The following is a 10,431-nucleotide window of genomic DNA, read 5'->3' on the forward strand; positions in this document are numbered from 1 at the left end:
GGATTCAGAGATTTGGCCACCAAACTGGGCCAAATCTGTTCCGAATTGAATCAGCACCTGAAGTTTTGCACAGTCCTACAGACTACCTCTTTCAGACTTATATTTTTATGATTCAATTCATTTTTATTTGCATAAAAATGTATATTGATCTGTAGTCTATACTAGAGCATATCCAGAGGCCATTACCAAGTTATATCCTGGTTTCATCTCCATTATAGATCACTTTATTTTTAAAACTATAATTGACATAATTAGAAATATTGATTCAATTTCAAATGAAGCAATTTAACTGTAAAAGTGCCAACAAGCTAAAAAATAATCAATCTACTCTTGCTTTGCCTGCATGGATGAATCCTAGGTTAGACTCAGCACTTTTTTAACTTTAAAATGTATCTCTTGTTTTGGATATACACTACATGAAAGAGGGAGGTCAAATTTACATGCGATTGGTTTGCTGTCACAGAGGGGGTAGAAAATGAAAATCCTAAGATAGTGTTTGACAACATCATGGAAGAGGCACTGTGACTGAAAAAAATAGTTAATTTTTTAATATATAAATATCTTACAGTTAGAAGATTATGGGGGCATACTTTAAATCTTGAAAAATGGCCCCTTAGTATGGCCCCTTAGCTAGGAACTGAAAGCTGAAGCTGGTATTGCTTGATACCTGACGTGAGGCATAAAAATCAGTTACGCTGTAGGACTAAAATCAGCAAGTTTTTGTGTGTCTGTGTGTGTGAGAGAGAGAATGGGGGGTTTCATAGAAAGCTTTGGCTAAATAGAAAAACCTACCAACAAAGAAAGTCTTATAGGTCTTTTCAGTGGAAAGGATGGCCCTGATTTTTCAGTTTAAAAAAACTTCTCCATAAGAAGTTTTTTAATTAACACATTGATTACTAAATTCTTTTTTTGTAGCTGCAGCACAGGAACACACTTCTTTTAAGTAATGCCTTTGAAAAGTTCACTTGAAAGTAGTTCTAGGTAATACTTAAAAAGAATGGAAGAAACAGCCAATGTTACTATAGATCTCCCTGGGGAAAATGCCCAATCAATTCATTCTGGCAGTGGAAAAACAGTGTAGATTCTTTCAGTAATGGTTAAACTACAAGAGGCATTTGAAACTATATTTAGTACCTCAGGATCTTCTTTCCTAGTAAAAATCTGAAGCTTATTTTCTATGCTTTACACATTTCCAGTAAAATGTGCTGTTCCTTCTAAAAATATACTGGTGGAAGGGAACAGAATGTTTAGTACCACTTAACAGTAACAAAGAGTTGACTGTGTCTATAGCACAACAATTGCCTTTCTGAGGCTGTTGTTTAGAGATGGTTATATAGCAGAACACATATCTTGACAAAGATTTGGTGCGGGCTATTAAACAAGTACTTTTTGTGGGGTTAGGTTAAAAATAACTGAATGATGCTGTGGGGAGACAGAGAGAAAGAGGAGTTGGTTTATGTATAGTTTCATTGGAGTATGAACCTTATTTTGTAATGTTGTTGTACATGAAATTCATATTTTGCTTGGCATGATATTCTGAGGCTTCTTTTTTCTTCCTTGATTCATATGGTTTTTAAAATCAGCTGCTTTAGGTTATTTACAATTGTCAGTTGTCTTGAAAAGAAGATTAAGGAGGAAATGAGATATTGCTTTGCCTGTGTTTCATGTCCTTTGTTTTCTTGGAACTGAGTGTATTTTAAAACAATGTAGTAGTATAATAGCTGCTTTTAGTAGCTCTGTCCTTGGTAATTTCTAGCAATGTATTTAGGTATTTTGGATGTAGTATTTAAATATCAGGGTCAGATTGATGGAGACTTAAGAACCCATGGTACATTTTGTTACAATGTAACATTTGGTCCTTGACCATATTTCTTTTCTCCATACTTTTGTGATTTATTACATCAGGCTTTGCCTTCTGTTGCAGAAAGAACCCCTGAATTTTCAGTGGAATAAATTTCTTTTGGACAAATTTTGTCAATTACGGATAGTCTGTACTTAGTCCTTTCTTGGAAAAAGCTCGAGTACCCTGATAGCATGGTGATAAGTGCAATATAAAATCCTACTTAGACAAATATGTCTGGTTCTTTGAGTTCAATGGCGATTCTGACAGAATAGGGACTTCAAAACAGTGACCATATTTATGAAGTCTTTTGGGATCCTTTGCCATGAATAATACCATAGAAGTATAAAATATTATTACTGACAATATTGTTAGTTTGCTTAACAGACCAACATTTCAAATTTTAGAATATGAAAGCAGGAAAAAAACCCTCACTCCAGTTAAAATTCCTGCAGTAGCTTCATTTTCTTTCTTCATCCTTTTAATACTGTTGTTCAAGATGCTTTGGAAGAAACTAATAACAAAAAACTGACTGATGGGGGGAAGGGAAGGAAATCACTGAGTCATTATCACCTGATGTGTGTACAGAAGTAGCACCTAAAAGTAATAATGAAGAACTTGGGCCCCAACTTGCTGGGCACTCTGAGCACATATATAGTGCTTGTTCTAACAGTAGTTAGTGGCCTGGTTCAGTTTACTAGCATCACATTTTGTTTCCATGGTTCCATTATTTGACATATAATGTTTGGGCTTGTCTGTGCTTGTTTAAGGTAGAATGTGAATTTAAAATGCAATATCTATGGGCATGTTATAGAAAAGAAGAGTGCAGTCTTGTTCATACTCTGGAAGTTGGTTTGCACTTCAGATATAAACTAGTACTTTTTTTAGAAGTGTCAAGAGAAAACCATGCATGTGTTGTGTGTATATATATATGTAGGGTGCATACTGCAGATGTTGCAAACTTGTTCATTGTTTCTAGTATTCTAGTCAATAATTGCGAGGTACATTAAGATTATTTAACCATTAGTGGCCACTACAAAAAGAATAGTTATAGGATGTAAATATACAGTCACATATGCACATATACCAGTACACATAACTACTGTGCTCAAATAAAAAATGTACTATGAACTCTAGTCATGGCACTAAACTTATGTTGGCGTATTTATTAGCTTTATAAAAGCCCACTTTTAATAGAGTAAAAATTAGTTCTATACCATCAGACATAAATGTCTGCAAGGCATGGGACATTGTAGTTCCATCTACTCCAGTAGATGGAGCTAAGAGCTAAGTCTAATACCCTTTAAATAATCAGCGTAGGACTAGAGAAATTGGGGGAAAAAACAACAACAACAGAACAACTATAGGTATTTAAGAGTCTAAGACCACTGACATGTTAAGAAAAAAGGTGTGATGGGATCTGATGCATGATCCCAAAAATCGTGCTTCCTGTCATGCCACATATGCATGGCAGACAGCATGATTGTGGGACTGAGCCGCCGATCCCCTTAAGTCATATTGCTGTGTAGGGTGAGCCCAGGAACATGATTCTGGGCTCACCCTGCACCAGTAATCTTTGCTCCCATTGCTGAGAACCCCCTTCAGATGATCAGACCTGCCAACACTGAGGGCACACCCTTTACTCCCATGGCTGGAAGCTCCAGTCAACTGACAAAACTCCCAGCCATGGGAGTGTATGATGCACCCGCAGAGCTGAGAGCTCTGATCAGCTGACAGAGCTGTTAGGCACATGAGTGCAGGGTGCTTCAGAAGCAGGAAGCATTGACCACACATTCAGTTAAAGGTTTGATTGGAACCAGCCACAAAGTTATTAAACATATTTTGTGTCATACCTTTATTGATTATTCCTGGCTTCATCATGCCATTAATTGAATGAACATGTGGCCTGTTCACTACTTAGGATGTGATTAACCAGTTAATCATTTCTTAAGCATAACATGTGTCAGGGGCCTAAATGACTGGCAAAACTCCTTCAATTTCAGTGGGATCAGAATTGGGCCCCAAGAGAAGATATATGACATACTGAGTGTTTCAACTGAATACAAAGTCAATTTTACAGAAGTCCAGTGTTTCAGTCCATCCTGATTTAATGTATTTATGTATAATGTTGGGAAATATTGGCTTCTTGACAGTTCCATTGGCATTTGATCAAAATCAGATGTTGCTTGGACTCAACAAAAAAACTAGAAAAATTGGAATATTGAAAGTTGAGCTGGCATATGAAATATTGCCTATTACTGCATGTTTGATAATGCTGTTTGCCGTGTTACATAACCCCAATTTAGATTAAAAAGAAATCTGAAACATGGTAGATGTCCTAAAGATACTGAGTTTACTTGTTACTCTTCACGAGCTGCGTCCTTAAGATATTAAGTTTCTAACTACTGTTCAAACTTCTATTTGTACCAGAAACATGAAGAGACAGACAAGAAGTTTAGGAAGTAGAGAGCAGGCACCTGACAAAGGTCTACTAAAAATGAAAGAAGATATCCAGAGCTTTTGCCAAACTGCTGATCTTAGCCTCAGTCCTAACTCCGACTGCACATGTGCACAGAATGGTTCAGAATATGGGCCGTTCTTGTTTCTTTGATCTTTAAAAAGAAAACTCTCAATTTTATTACAAGCAGACTCATTTCTTTATCTAACCACATTCTTTTTCTTGCTCTCTCTATCAGGCTTGCTGTGTCTGAGCTGAAACCAGCACAGTGACCTATGCAATAAAATATAGACAATTCTGGCCTTTGAGTACAAATGGGGATAGATTTTTCCAAAAGACCCAAGTGGTTAAAAAAAGACAAGAAGAAGAGGGCTTTCTTTAGATTTCTTACTCCTTTACTGATTTCTTCTGATTGGGCTTAAGCCTTGTTCCCAGTACAAACTGTTTCAGAATATATCAGCTCTTGGTCTGTTGGCTCTTTAAAGATATTTCTTCTCTTTTCCATCACCGTTCAATATTGAACAACTAAATCAGTGGTCCTTAACCCTTTTAGATGCAAGGCACTCCTCCTTAGATTCAAGGCACCTCTCGTAATACTCAAGGTATCCCTCAGAAAATGCCAGCTCTTAGGGCATGTCTATATATGCATTAATGCACCTTTTCTAATGTACATTAAATTTAGTACCTCCAGTGTGAGGCTAATGCGTAGCAGTACATTTGCATGCTTTTTTAGTGACACTTAATGAGCAGTAGACTATTTTAATGAGTGTTAGCATAATATCACTTTTTTATATGAAGCTTTAATGTGCAGTAAAATTAGTCTACTGCACATTAAAACACATGTATAGACACACATTTGTTTTCACTCATTTTTGACTATGGAAATATAACAATTCTTCTGTTGCAAAGAACTCAAAGACAGAATGATTTTGGCACTGAGTCCCGTTTGAAATCTCTGAATTTATCTTTTGAAACATATTTGTACACCTAGTAGTCCTAACATTACATGGTACCTAACCCTTGAAAGGATTTCAAGGTGCCATGGCATGCTGACTGAAGATCACTGACCTAAACATCGGTCCTGTAAAAATGGTGACTTGATATTCCCTGCTCTGTTTGTCTCTCTTTGATTCAGAATTAAATCTGGTCATTTTGTAGTTCAAAGATGACTTTCCTAACTGTTAGTTACCTCAGAATGATTCTGGTGTTAGAAAACCAAGCCATGTTTTTTCCAGCTCACACATCACTCATAGTAACCATTCTGCATTTGGGACATGGATAACGGTCCAACACGTTAAAAAAAAAAAAAAAAAGCTCACTTTCCCAGAGCTGCGTGGATCCAGTAGCAATCAATGGAGGAAAAAAAAGAAAATCCTTATTTTTCTGGGAGTAATTGGATTGTGCTCTGAAATATATGTAGAGAGCAAATCTTTTAAGTAAGAAGGTGAATTTTTATCTAGTTGTTTTTCTGACAATGACAAGACATTCAGCACTTTTTTGGCTCGATCTGTTCTCTGTAAAGAAATAACAGAGTTTCTGTTTAAAAAGGGGTATTGTCTAGTGGTTGAAGGAGCCAGGAGGAAAGGGTTTGATACCCACTTATGCCAGTGACTTGCTCCTGATATATGCAGGCCTCTAGAAATAGCAATATAGGGTGTTTATACATGTGCTTCGGGGGGTGCTTTAATTAGAGCGGTTTTGAGAGCCACTCTACTTAAGGCCCCCAGAATGTCACTCATTAGTTTAAGCACTCCCACCACCCTTTTTCAGCATGGGGACTATAATACATATAATGCTGGAGTCTGCAGGAGGATGGTAATTTATTTACCATGCTCCAGCAGACTCAGTTAATTGAGTCTGCTCCCACATGCTGTAATTACAGCACATTGGAACAGCTTCGCTGCACGTGTATAGGCACCCATAGTGCATTAAATAGCATCCTGTTTATTTCTTTGTTCAGTTGTTATAATACCATTGTCTGTAGTTAAACAAAACACAGTGGGCTAAGTCATCAGCTAGTGTAAATCAAGTGGAGCTCTATAAACTTAACTATTTTACACCAACACAACCCCTTTGGGCTAATTTTATTTTCAGTGATCTAAATAGGATCAGCAAAGAGAAAGGCAACTAAAGTCAAGTGTGGATGGGTTCACCCTGAGCTGAATGTCAGTGCTGTTCACTGATCCTGAATGGAGTGTCAGTGAAGTTCTGATACCTTTGTGTGCGCAATCTTAGTCGCAGACAGTCCTTTAATACTAACTCTGGTTTCTGTGGTCAAAGAACTCCCATTCCTGTCAATGGAGAAGGTAAAGAAGAACATGCCATTAAGTTATCACTGGACTACCACAATTCTACTGTCAAAACCATGGATCTTCACCAGCTTTAGAATATGTTTACATACTTTTATAAAGAAACTTCTTCCATTAAACTGTGCACATTTTTTTAATAGGACCCACTTAGAGATATTTTCACTAACATAACTCATGTTAACCAACATAATGTTACCAGCATAATTGATACTAGAGTTTGAGGTTATTTGGTGGCTAATTATCCTGTTGTTGACAAGATTTAGGATTTTGAGGAACCTCACAGTATATGGTGTTTTCCCTAAAATACCAGCTCCTATAATAAGCAGATTACATGGGAATCTCAGCTTTCTGTAAGGAAGATGGTACATTTCTATTCCTCATGGTGAATAGAAGAGCTTGAAATAGTGAAATGGATGCACCTTGAAGACTCAGAAATTAGAAGAAATGCAATAAAGTGTATCATTTAGTTTTTGTTTGTTTTTTTAAATGCTGACGATTTTTAAGTCAGTCTCATGTTCTTTGGGGCCAGGCTCATGGTTTTGGATTGCTCTGAGCTATACCCTTTTTGAACAAATTATCGCTTGAACTGCTATATTAGACTTTCATAGTCTTCACAGATTAAGGTCCAAGTTCTTAAAAGCAGCCTGCAACTGGAAGTTAGGTACTTAAAAATTTTTAAAACCTAGGTCAATTTGCTATGAGGAATGCAGGGCTCATATTCCTAAACCATGGTCTTCCACCTGGGTTTGGCCTTTTTATAGAGGCATTGAACTCATTGCAGCAGAACCCACTATCTCAAGTCAGCAGTTTAATTCAAATAGAGAGCAGGAGTTCAAGTCATTGTTGGAAAGCTCTGTTGGTACAGAAGTTATCTGTGGAGCTCCTAAGAGAGGTAGCTAGCCTTGTTGCTGGTTCCTGCCAGCTTCCCCTGGGTCCTACTGCTCCTAGCTCCTGTCATCTTTGACAGGCAGCCAGGAGCAGATAAATATATATTTTCTAATTTTTTAGGGGCCCTGTGGGCTGGATAGAATGGCCTGGCAGGCTGGATCTGGTCTGCAGGCTGTATTTTGCCCACCCCTTTTCTACAGGCCACAAATTTCTGCCCCGTGAAGAGCTCAAGCCACCTGTGCTTACCCTCACTCCTGATTTGCCCAGACTTCTTTGGACCTCTGCCATAGGTTGCTAACCCTGTAGTGCATAAACAGGATCCTTCTCTTATGTGATTAAAGTAGAGCTTTGACATTACCTTCAGTGGGAGTAGGCAAAACATGGGATATGTTTGCCTTACTTCTAGCTTGTTTCCCCCTTCACCATTTTAATTCATGATAATAGCATATTGGACCTGCATTTTTTTCATCAGAGAGCCAGAAAATTCAGCCTTACGAATGCACTAAGCTGCCCAGGGATTATATAAAGCCAAAATCTAGATTTTGTTTAAAAATCACCCCCAAAACAAAGCAAATAAAACCAAAGCTTTCATCTCCTCTACTGTAAATACTCAAAGATGCTTTCATTGAAACTTGGGAACTCACCAGACTGATAATGTACTTCATCCATGCACAGCCATGAAACAAGGGTATATTAGGGTGTTTTAGAATATCTGTGAAAACATAGCTTCCTCTGGCAGAATTGTGGTTCTGTGCTTTGATAGATAACCATGTAGCTAAATCTCCTATTTAAAGGGTGAGCCCTCAAAGATAAAGGAAGGCCTCAGAACTTAATCTGCTGAACTTCCTACTCTGTTCCACATTCTAGTTTGTAATAGTGTTGTTGTATCCCTGATGGTCCAGGGAATTTTTGAAAAATGGGACTTGTTAGATTCATTGGGCCAACTATATAGTTTGGAGAGATTTTAGACAAGTTTTGAGCACAACAGGTCAAAACAAATCTTGCTTCTCACATTCTAGTTTGACATATTTTCACAGAATTATAGAAAATTGGAGTTGGAAAGGACCTCAGGTGGTCATCTAGTCCAACCCCCATTTTGTCATGTATAATGCTTCTGCTTCACTCTTTGCTGTTTCTTCCATTTTTATAGAATTGTCCCATGGATAGAAGCTACTTAATGATCTCTTTGGGTACAACCTACATACAGAATCAAAAGAACTCTGTTGCTTTTGCTTATTTAAAAATGTATTTTATGCCATTTTTCCTTGGATAAACATTAAGGATCCATAATCCAAAACAAAAGATAAAGGTAAAGTTCATGTCATGGTCCACCAGGCCAGCTTGCCTAGTGGGTAGAGCCAGGTGTGGAGTGGGGGTTGCAGGTGTAAAGGTCAGACACCACAAGTCAGAAGCCAAAATTCCAAGCCAGGGTCAGGAGCTTAGAATCAGAAACCTAGTTACTGAGTCCAAAGGATAATCCACAGTCCAAGAGTAAGCAAAGCTGGGGTCAGGAGTCAGGAAACAGGTTTGCAGGGAGAATCCGAAGTATATAAACCAATTCATTAATTTTAATAAAAGCTAGGTCTAGGTCACCAGCTGTGACTTGAAGCTATTCCTTTGTACTTCCTGCAGCCCACCTGCATTTGCAGGTATCAAATTTAAGCATGATTAATCTAAATTAATGTGTATTAAGTGCGGGCATGGTAGATGCATGCTCGTAATGCGCACTAACTTAGGCTAATGTACATTAACCCATCTCATATAGATGTGCCCAAAATGTACAAATGTTCACACGTTTCCTCCCAAACCTACAATGGCAGTTCTGGGAGAAAAATAAGCAGACTTCAACCAGGAATAAGTCAGTCCCAGGAGGGTTTCTCCTGGGAGAATGAACATTTGTACACTTTCCCCCGCTTAAGTCCTCTTGGGGACCAGGAGAAATGGGGATGGTATGAGGGCAGCAGCTCCCACCCTCCATATCAGGATCCTTCCAGTTTGGGGAAAGCAGGGAACAGGGATTGGCTGCAGGCTGAATGTATGTACATTCCCTCTGCTGGAAAGATTTCTACAGGTGGGGACCAGGAGGAATGAAGTTGGTGGAAAAGTCCTATGTTTTCCTGAAAGCAAGGTCACCCCTGGCAGATATTACATTTGCCATACATTATACTCAAATATTGTGTGATAACGATAACATGCCAGATGTTAAACCCTGAATAAAAATGGTGGATTAGCCACAAAAAAAGTTGAAACAGCAACTTTGTGGCATTAAAGCATCCCATGATAATTTTATGTGTGGCCATTTCACATGTTACAATTTGTCATATATAACATGCAACAAATGTAACATCTGCCAGGGGGCTTAAACTGGATAAAAAGAGCAATTAGGGAAGCAGGGATTTAAAAAAAAATGGTAGACACACACTACATGGTGACTTGAAAGATAGAAGTCTTCTTTTTTAGTTTACATGCAAAGGGTGTTGTTCAGCAACACTGAGATGTAAAAGATTTCATTAGAGACCGCTCATTAAGGAGGTAGGAAAATCAACACTAGTGCAGTCGAGAGCATTTTCTAATGAGAATATGTGTGCATTAGTAAGAGGGTATATGAACTAGTCCTTTACATAGAAAACCATTTAATCTTTTGGTGATTCTCAATTCATTATGGTATTTGACGGGGGTTTTTTTTCCATTTCTTTCTTTTTGAGAGAGAGAGAGAGAGTTTAAAAAATAAATGTGCACTTCTTGGGCAAGTCCACACATGCAAGCATGTACACTTGCAGCAAATCAAATAGAAGTGGTGCAAATTTGAGGCGAGGCTTTTTGCCTCAGTGCACATGCTCAGACATGAACTTTGTTGTGGAGCAAATTGTGCCACTTGGGGAAAAATAACCCTGCCTGCCTCCTCCCAGATCTGCAGCCAGGGGGAACTAGAGCCC

The 10,431-nt window shown here is 38.2% G+C and overlaps 1 protein-coding gene across 1 annotated transcript in view; it reads left to right on the plus strand.

Moving 5' to 3' along the window:
* PHF21B (PHD finger protein 21B) overlaps nt 1–10,431 on the plus strand; it is a 261,411-nt gene that overhangs the window by 119,886 nt on the left and 131,094 nt on the right. The window lies entirely within an intron of this gene.

This window comes from Crocodylus porosus, unplaced genomic scaffold, assembly GCF_001723895.1.
Source record: "Crocodylus porosus isolate Cpor-Errol unplaced genomic scaffold, CroPor_comp1, whole genome shotgun sequence".
NCBI classification, from domain to species: domain Eukaryota; kingdom Metazoa; phylum Chordata; order Crocodylia; family Crocodylidae; genus Crocodylus; species Crocodylus porosus.